Source organism: Gavialis gangeticus, unplaced genomic scaffold, assembly GCF_001723915.1.
Source record: "Gavialis gangeticus isolate Ggan-Ray unplaced genomic scaffold, GavGan_comp1, whole genome shotgun sequence".
Classification (NCBI taxonomy): Eukaryota; Metazoa; Chordata; order Crocodylia; family Gavialidae; genus Gavialis; species Gavialis gangeticus.
This window is the reverse complement of record NW_017729024.1, coordinates 172,078,143-172,088,245: the sequence shown is the minus strand read 5'-3', so window position 1 is coordinate 172,088,245 and position 10,103 is coordinate 172,078,143.

The window sequence follows — 10,103 nt, the reverse complement described above, 5'->3', positions numbered from 1 at the left end:
AAAAAATTTTTTTTTTCCAAAAAAAAAAAAAAAAAAAAAGGATTGCTAAAAGGTCAAGATTTAAACAAAACCTTTACAGGATAAAGAAACAAATAGCTTGAATGACCTGATTTGTATATTTTTCATGGTACAGGTTTGTGGGTTTTTTCCAAATTTATCTTCCCCCCTTTCTTTGGGGACAGATCTAAAACCCCCAAATCTCAAAAACTCAAGGGACAGAAAAACCTTTCTTTTATGCATCACTTGTTGCAAATGCATGATATGTTACTACGGAGTAATTTACTGGATTTTACCTTGTAGTAAGTCTACCTTGTAGAAGGGAACAGGTTCACATCCAGCTTTCCTAGACTGCCCTGAGGGGTTGACTATCATGGATAATGTAAAACCACATAATAGTATCCCTTCTAGCTTAAAACAAGCTGGTCTGTCTGCACAGTACAGTGCTACTAAACGGGGTGCCAGGATCAGTATAGCCATATGACTCCCAGGGCAAAATAGCCCTGCTTCTCAGGACAAAGTGGCACAGGTGAGATACTATACTCAGGCTAGTCTGCTGTGTCTAGATGTACAGCTACCTGCTCCAAAGGTATTCATGTTTAAAAGCCTAAATCTATGTTTGAGTTGCCCCTTATTCTTTCTAGCCTACTTCCTCAAATCCTAACTTCATGCCATCAATGGGATTTAATCACCCAAATACCTTGGAAGATCTCGGGGACTGTACCTCAGTTCCCATCCATAAAGCAGAGATTGCTGTACTTCTCTTTGCAGGGATGGTGTGATGTGCTCACAGCCTATGTTACTTGGGGCTATGTAAGTATTTGGACGAATAACAATCTTTTCTGTCCTCCATGTGGTGCCTGTATCTCTTTCAACTAAATTCCAGACAAGACAGGGAGCAGAATCTCTAAAATTTCCCTGTAAATTAGTTTCTTCTCTTCCCAATACCCCACGCCTCTTTCACCACTGAGATTAAGGAGTTTATAAAATACAACTTGTTACAGCCATGAGGGATTACTACCATATATTATCACTCACAGCTCATTAACCCCAAAGCCCTGCTAACTAAGAAAATCCTCTCTAATGAGGTTTCCTTCACTGCACTAAAGAACAAAAGGTCTCAAAGTTTTGCCTATTACCAATCTTCCTCAAATTATTTCTCTGTAATTAAAACAGAACTTTACGGCCATTAAAATACAAATCTAAATTTTCTCCATGGAAGAAAAGCCATGGTCAGTGCTTCCCCATTCCTTCCAAAGAGTCCCCAAGAAGTCAATTGGATGAGGGTCTGATGCTACTGATGTGTGCTTTGGGTCAGCTGAGAAAACCAGATCCTACCTTTGAAAAAAAGGAGAAAACGGCAGGGTATATTGGAGTAAATGCAGCTAGGGCACTGGTAGCCTCATGTCCACTGACTTTCGTAGGAGTTGGGCTGTTTTAGACTGGGCTGGTTAAAATGGACTTTTATATCAAGTATTTCAAAAGAGGATGACCATGGATGTAATGAAAATACCCCTAGAGATAAGGATGACCTGCTAAGAGGAGAAATAAAATGGCATTTATCACTATTGATGTGACAGTAGTGCCTAGAGGGTCCAAAACAGGTCAAGTCTCCACTGGGGAAGGTGCTCTGCAAACACAGTAAGAGACGGCAAAGTTGTAATCTCTGTTCATTGAATCTGCAGCCATATGCAATTTGGTTTTTCTATTAAAGCACCTTCTCCTGGACTCGAACTCATGTGATATCATAGATATTTTATGCTAACTTACATAACATAATGTAACAGAACTGGGGGCATCGAGGCGCTGACATCCATTCATCCACAAATATTAGAGGCAAAAATATAATCATCTTCTACGGTCCCTCATGTCCCAGTGACTTAGATGTACATGTGCCCATATCAATAGGGTAAGCTACTAGGATCCCTATGCAGTGAGTGGGGAGGTTTGGGTTCCTCTCAAGATGACCAGCTCATTTGCATAAATGATAGCAGCAGTACAACTCTCCTCATTTAGTCTTGAACACAGTGAATGGTGGGTATGACTGGATCAGGGGGTTGAATGGTGTGATCCAACCACTAGGCTACAATCATTCTACCTCTTGCTTGGTCTGCTTGCAGTCCCATAAATCTTGCGTGCTTGGCTGCCAGGTGAACCAGCTCCGACATGGAGGGCATAAGGGACAATGCACAGGCATGCTCTCCCCAGGAAATGGGAGGTCACAGGTTGGAGGTTGGATCCCCTGAGAGTGAGGTAGGCCTAAAATCCAGGTGTACGACTTCCTGGGCAAGTGGTTTTTACTACCACACTGTTGGATCAAACGTAGACACCGCCTCTCCTCCAGTATTTTACGCTGAACCGTGCAGGCGTGCTCTCATCATCAAACAGTTGCTAGGGATGCTCAGAACTTGCCTAAAGAACTGGGGACAGAGCTTAGGTGCCTTACACACTGGTTACTTTAACTGTGGCTTGGTGGGATTGAGGCACCTTAGTGTAGGGGTGGGCAAAATGTAGCCCCGCTTGCCACATGCAGTCCGCCAGGTCATTCTATCCGGCCCACGGGGCACCTAAAATTTTTAGAAAAGTAATATTTATCTTCCCCTGGCTGTCTGTTATGCAGTCCTTGATGACTTGCCAAAACTCAGTAAGAAACTCTCCACCCAAAATAATTGCTTGCCCCTGCCTTAGTGTGTAATTAACTGCTTTCTGAGGATGCTTGGTACTACAAATCTAGGCACAAGGGGATCTCTATTCAGGCCAGAATGAAGGTGACTAATAAATCTTGAAATCTGACAAGTTTTGTGGGTTCTAAGCAGCTCAATTTATATGACCTTTCGTGGCCTAGGCACCCAAACTTCACTGAGTCCTTTTTACGCATCTTGACACTTCATTAGGACCTAGACCTAAGCATCTAGAGTTCATTGGGAAGCTGGGTCTAAGAGTATTTACAGAGAACAGTTCAAAAAGTGACTCCTATCATGTCAGCAAAAGCAACTAAAGAGTAGAAATGAAGTAATTTATGCAGTCTAAATGATACCAGGAAATAGTGAATATAAGGCTATGTAAAGCAATGGCCACATATATCTTTCTTCACAGATTCTTTAAACAGAACTTAAGCATCTGATAGCGAGCCAAACTCCGTTCCCATTCACAGGAGCGAAGTGCTCAGTGAAACATAATGTGTCTATTTAGGTTGATTTTCGCCATAACTTCTAGCATGCTACAGCTGCCAGTTGTTTACCGATTTCTTGAGTACTGTCAATGGGCTGAGCTGAATACCTATAGTAGCAAAGCATCAGTCATCATAAGCATGCTGAGCAAATGGAGATGGAACAACAAGCTGACTGTTAATACAAAGGTCAAAGTGTATCATACCTGAGTTATCAACACTCTTTTATATGGCAGGAAATTCTGGGCCACATCCTCTGCTCAAGAAAAGTGCGAGCACATGCATGTGGCACCCTCTGCGTCCCGCTCCCCAGTCTCAAGCAACCCCCTGTAGGCTGCAAATCTGCCACGGTTTCCCACACTTCTCTCCTTTAAAAGAGAAAACCATGTGATTTTCTCCTTCAAAGTGGAACAAATCTGTGTTTTTCTCGTTTAATAGAAAACCCATGATTTCCCCTTTAAAAGTGAAAATCCATGTTTTCCCATTTATTTCTGCAACAAACAAAAAACCTGGACTCCTGCTGATGTCATTCATCTTGGGTTGGATGGATGCTGGTAGGAAGCTTATTGAATGCATTTGCCAAGCCAGACACTAGCAAGCCCATACTGAATAATGGTATGAATTGATATGTGAGCAATTTTTGGTTCAGCATTGTCACTTCAGAGACTCTTTAGTGTTTACTATTGTGAAGGATCACATAGTTAAAAATGAAAGTAAAAAATAAAATAAATAAAATAAAAGTATTTTAGCTAAAAAAAGCTAAAATAAAATAAAAGCGAAAATTAAAAAAATAATACAATAAAATAAAAAAATATAATAAAATTAAATAAAAAAGTTTCCTCTTGTTATTAACATGGCTACCATAACATTTACTCAGCATGTATGATGGTTTATTTAATTGATTCCACGTCCACACTTTGCTAGAATAAAAGCAGTCCAGGTGTCAGAAAATTACATCTGAAGCACTTCTGAAACTTGTACCAGTTTATTCTGTACTAGGAGTTAAATGGCTGAAACACTCAAGTGAAGGCACCACTGAATTTACTGCTACAGCATAGTACTTACAGATCTTTCCAGGCTGTGGGGTTTAGCATGAGAATGTGAGGGTTACAGACAAGGAGATACACAAGGAACATTTCTCTTCATTATTGTTCTAAATTATGTCATTTCCAAATCTGAAAGTGAGTTTGGATTCACCCTCTGATCTCAGGAAGCCCCACTGACAATAATGCTGTCCATAGCAATCAGGCTTCAGCTCTAGTTTTGTCTAGGGTTAACTGGTGAGCAAGTAAAGACCAAAGATGTGATGAATCATGAGCAGACAGCCTCAGCTGGGCGTTCAAAATAGCAGTGTGCGAAATAGCTACTAAAGTCTGACTCCTATAGGTGTGTTGAACCTGAACAGGCAGATGTTTTTGAGAAAGCAACGTTGCCATCTTTGCTGAAGGCACTCATAGTGATGAGGATGGGAGAAGGCATCTGGTTCAATTGCTAAAGAGTAAATCAGGAGGCCTTGAAGATGTAGACTTTCTTCTCTCTTCTACTGCCCCGGGCCATTTCACTTCACTGTTCAATTTTCCTTTCCTTGACTTTTGTCTGTCTTGCTTGTCTCAGTTTCAAGCAAGGGCTCTCTCTCAAGATGAACTTTCCCTAGATAAACAGGACCCTAATCTAATGAGCCTGTAGTCACTGCTTTAATAACTATATGTATACAGTTGAAATAGTGTTGCTTGAGATAAGAACCATAATCACGTAGTTTAAGATAAACTTAAATATATATGATTTAGTGGTGGGATCAAGGAACCATAAGACAGGCTCTTGAGGATCCAGAGTATGGCATGGACTTAATATATGTTTTTTGTACTTTCTACGTGACCTTATTGCATGGCTATGTTGAAGAAATGAATATTACGAAAACTTTACAAAGCTACTAAACTATGCTAAATAAATGCTGTTTTTTTTTATTGGCATCAAGCACTAGAATAGAGTTGACCTGATCAGCTGAGTCCAACCTTGAGCTGGCTGGTTTATTTATGGGTGTATGTTGTTCTGAAGTGTTAGGAGTTAGATATGTAGCTACTACAGCAACCTCATCTTCCACAGACATAAGAGGAACTCATGGGGTAGGCTGGATCTGTTCAACAGTAAGTGCAGATACTTCAGAGAAGGTAGGCATCAGAATTACCTGGGAAACTATATAGGATCTGGGGCTGTGTGAAATTTTGTTGGGTGTTTTGTTTTGAAGCTGTTTTGATCCATGTCAAGCTCAAAACAGGAATTGAAATGAAACAAAAGCCTTCAAAACAGCTTTGAAATGAAACAAGGGCATTCCAAATGTTTTGAAAGTTTCAAAACATTTTGAGTTTCAAAGCTGGGCTTTGCCTCTGTGCTGGTCCCAGCCGGCAGTAGCAGCCTCCTGTCATCCCACTCAGATCCAGGGGCAGCACCCCCCGGAAGGATTCTGGCACAGCTCCCAGCCCTCTTGCGGGGCGTCGGTCCCCAGATCTGTGTGCCAGATGACAGCATGCCATTGCTGCCAGCTGAGGCCAGTGGCAGCACCAATCTTCCTGGAGCGAGGTGCAGGCTGTGCCCAGCGCCAGTCCTAGCCAGCAGCATCAGCCCTCTGTGATCCGGCTGGCAGACTGGGGGCCTGCACCCCCAGGACGGCTGCGGGGCTCTGCCAGACTCCTCCCTGGGGTGTGGGCGGGCCCTTGATCTGCCTGCTGGATCACAGGAGGCTGCTTCTGCTGCCTGGAACCAGTAGCAGCACCAATCTTCCCAGTGCTGGGTGCAGGCTGTGCCCAGAGACGGTCCCAGGTGGCAGCAGCAACCTCCTGTCATGTGTCAGGCAGATCAGGGGCCATACTCCTGGGAGGAGTTCAGTGCAACCCCACAGCCCTCCTGGGGGTTAAGGCACCTGGATCTGCCTGCTGGATGACAGGAGGCTGCCGCTGCCAACAAGTGACAGTTTTGCTTGTCATCACCTTGAGGTGCAGTTTCTCAGAACCCCCTGCACCTATCTCCTTGAAAGCTGGCAGGCTTCATGCCCTCAGAAGGGGCTACCATCCCTGCAAGATTCATCTTAATCAGGCAAGAAATATTGGCAGTTTTCTGCTTCCCCATTATAGCCTATGGGCGAAATGTCAAAACAGCGCTGAAAACAGCAAAACAGTTTAGTCGAAATGAAATGAAACTTGAAACAAAACACTGTTCTGTCGAAATGTTGGAATGGAAGTTGAAGAGGAATGGTGCTGTTTTGCACAGCCCAAATAGGATCCCCTACCAATTTAAGTCCTCAGACCTGTGATAAACCTCTCTGCTGGAAGTAGTTTAAATCTGCATTACAGCAGGTTCTATGGTTAATTATTTTTCACCTCTCTTTAATCTGCAACAAGTAGCCAATAATGATGAAGATATCTTCCTCTGATACCCTGTTTGCTTAGCAGCACCCACCTAGAGCTAAGCCAGTACAGGAATCATTAGAGCTATAGGAGAATTTTTTTTCACAAAAAAAATCCCCCCCGCCCCAAGGGAAAATGACAATTTATTAAAACTGAAAATTTTCATGGTAAAGGGTCAGATTTGATGGATGTTATGGGCATTTATACATGTGCTCCTGGAGGCAGGGGCGGTGCTTTAATTAGCACCGCTCGGAGAGCTGCACTAATTAAAAGCTCCCGGCGCATCACGTGTATCAGTGTCCCAGCACTGAAAAATGATGGCAAGGCACTTTGAACTAAAGCTCATTAGTTCAAAGCAACCCACCACCATTTTCCAGCACAGGGACTCTGATACAAGTGACACGGGGCTCTTCTGGAGTGCGGTAATTACCACACTCCCGTAGACTCGATTAATCAAGTCAGCTCTGATCACAGTGCATTGGAGCAGCCTCCCTGCATGTGTATAGGCACCCTATCTGACTCTCTCGTTTAAGAAAAGTTTGGAAATTGTTGAAACCTTGTTTTCGGATATTTTCAAAAATAAACTTTTTTTTTTTTAGTTTTAATTAAATTTAAAGCTTTTCCAGTTCAAAAGTACCTTTAGATGTACAAAGTGGAACAAGGTTTCAACAATCTCAAAACTTTAAAGCTTTTCCAGTTCAGAATTACCTTTGCACATCTAAAGGTAATTTAGGTAATTATCTTTTTGTGGTAATTACCACGCTCCAGCATCGCATGTATCAGCATCCCAGTGCTGAAAAATAGTGGTGGGGTGCTTTGAACTAAAGTTCAGTCAATAAGCTTTAGGTCAAAGTGCCCTGCCTCCATTTTTCACCATGGGAATGCTGATACATGTGACTGTTAAAATAAATTAAAATGACTTGGAATAAAAAGTAACCCATTTTGATTGCTACAGACCATTTCTTTCCGATTTTCCAGATGTACACATTTTCAAAACTTGGTGTTTTTATCCCAACTTCAGAGCTTTCCGTGGAATGGGAAAACAATTTCCCACGTGGTTCAAGCAAGCACATCAGGTTCCTAATGGGAGTTTCTTATAAGTGTATCACAAGCCAGTGAAACCAATGAGGAAACCATCCTCAGAAATGGAGTAATCAAGCCCAGTTCTCCCAGTGTATAAGCTAGGTGCAGCTTCTGGTTCTGCTTATGCAGTATTTTGGATCAGCCCCATCTTACTGGGTGAAGTGCTGCTAATACCTATCTCGGGGAACGGTATATGAGTTATTCTTTGGAGTGGAAGTAAAGTGGCAGTCTGTTCAGCCAATGAAACGCCTGACTCAAAGCATTACCTCATCATGGCTAGCTGCCATTGACAGATTATGTCTCGAGGGCAGGACAACTCTTCCTCCTGGTTTTGAAGCCTCCGTTTTCTAATGGATTCTCTGAGGAGTTTCAAATTCATTGTCAGGGTGGAGTGGAGTCTGAAGCCGGAAGAGATCAATAAAATAGAAACCAACTGTTTCTTGAGCTAAAGTAAGGAGTATAATCAGGAGAATAGGAATAATTTCCTAATTAAGAAAAGAAGAAAAATAACATGGAAAGGTGGTGACCAGAGAGAGTAAATGTAAAGGACCATAGATAATTGTAGGACTGAGACAAAGCAAAAGGACATGCTAAGCAAGCTGCGCGGGATAAGTAAGACTTAGCAAAATTAAGGAAGCAGACTGGACTATTTCGATACATAGGCATACCATTTAAAGGCACGGGGGGTGGGGGGGAGAGAAAAAGAACAAGTGTCACAGTAAGGGACAAAAAGACCTCTTTTGCTTGCAGAGAGAAACAGCATATGCAGTTTGCCTGCCTCAGCAGAAACTAATACGAGGTGAAAGATAGCGTAAAAAATGAAATGATCACAGCAAATTAATATGGACCTTCTGAGAAGGCAGATCAGGAAGTGTTTTTGTAGATAATAGAAACTCACATTAAAAAAAAAAAAAAAAAAACCAGGCTGGAATACTGATGGTGAGCTTTTTGCAAACACCCTGGTGCTGAATGAGATAGAAAATGTAATGTGTGTTATCATCTAAAAAGGGCTTGTGCCCTTTTTATAAGTCTGCTTCATCCACTGAGGAAACCAGTCAAAAAGATCAAAGGCTGCACTGGGTTTAGTTCTCCCCAAGAATCTAAAGCAGAGTGAAAAATAGAAGCAACCACAGTGTGTCAAACAACATAGAGGATCTTCACTAAAATATTCTGTTTTCCCCCCAATCACTGGTGTATTAGTCAAAAGGAGATAAAAGAAAAAAAAAATCATTATAATCTTCATAATGCTAACCATGAATTAGAGATACATGGACTGCAAGCAGGAGATTTCTTGTTAGGCTGGAGCTTGTATTTACACGTGAAGGGAACAGAGGTTTGCCTAAAATCAGGGATCAGATTTCCCAGGGACACTAGCTGAGGAATTATCAAAGGGTGTAGAGATAATGTTGGCAATGGCATGCAGGACTGGGAATTGAGATAAATGCTGCGTTGCTCAGCCTGATACTGGAACCAATCTCTGAAAGATATAAAAGAGAATATGAAAATGTTAAAACTGGGGTTTGTTTAATCGTGTCAAACTTTAGTGAGTTTTTCTGATCCTTTGACTACATTCTCTGCTGGCAACTTTCCCCTGCAATAACAGCGGAGAATCGAAGATGCGCTTGCTCCAAGCATCTCAAATTGTTTTTCACTAGAAAGCCTAAGATGTACTTAGATGATGTCTGAAAACGATTTTCTAATGTGCTGTAAGTAGTATCACCCTTACGTTCACAGAGTAAACAGGTGTCTCTGCCAGGTTCAGCTGATAACGGGGCAGGTAAAACCATTCCTTTGTGAATGTATAAGCACTCTGCTCATTTTCTGTGGGCCTTGACTTAGCCCCACTGTTATTAGGATAATGATATTTCCTGGGGAAGTGGGAGGGAACCGTAGGTCTCCATACCCTCTAACCCAGAGCTAGGGGAAGTTCGATCATGAAATGGTAGGGTAAAAGTGACCCTAAGGTTCATCTGGTCCAAATCCCTGCACAAATACAGCAACACAATCCCCAGTTCCTGCTTGGCCTGAGATGCTGTGATACTGCACAAGCATTATCATTCAGCTGTGCTTCATGGGAACTTTCCTATATGTGGGGGGAGGATACTTACACACTAAGGTTGTGCAAAGCTTTGGTTGCTGATTTGGAGGAGATTCAGCCCGATTCAGCAGCCAAATTTGTGAATCTGAATTGAATCGGGAGACCAGTAAAAAGGTCTGAATCTGTCTGAAGCCTCTGAATGTATTCAGAAAAAGATTTGGAGAAGATTCAGCAATTTGGGCAGTCCCTGCTCGCTGCCGCAGGGAGCTGCACCCTGACTCGGCGCTGATAAGTAGGTGGTGGGAGGTGGGGTGGAGGAGGAGGGGGGAGGAGACCATGGTAGGACCTCTTCCAGGATCCATCCCCTGTCTGTTCCCTCATCTCCCCTGAGTGCCTCCCTGAACCCCCCCCCCCC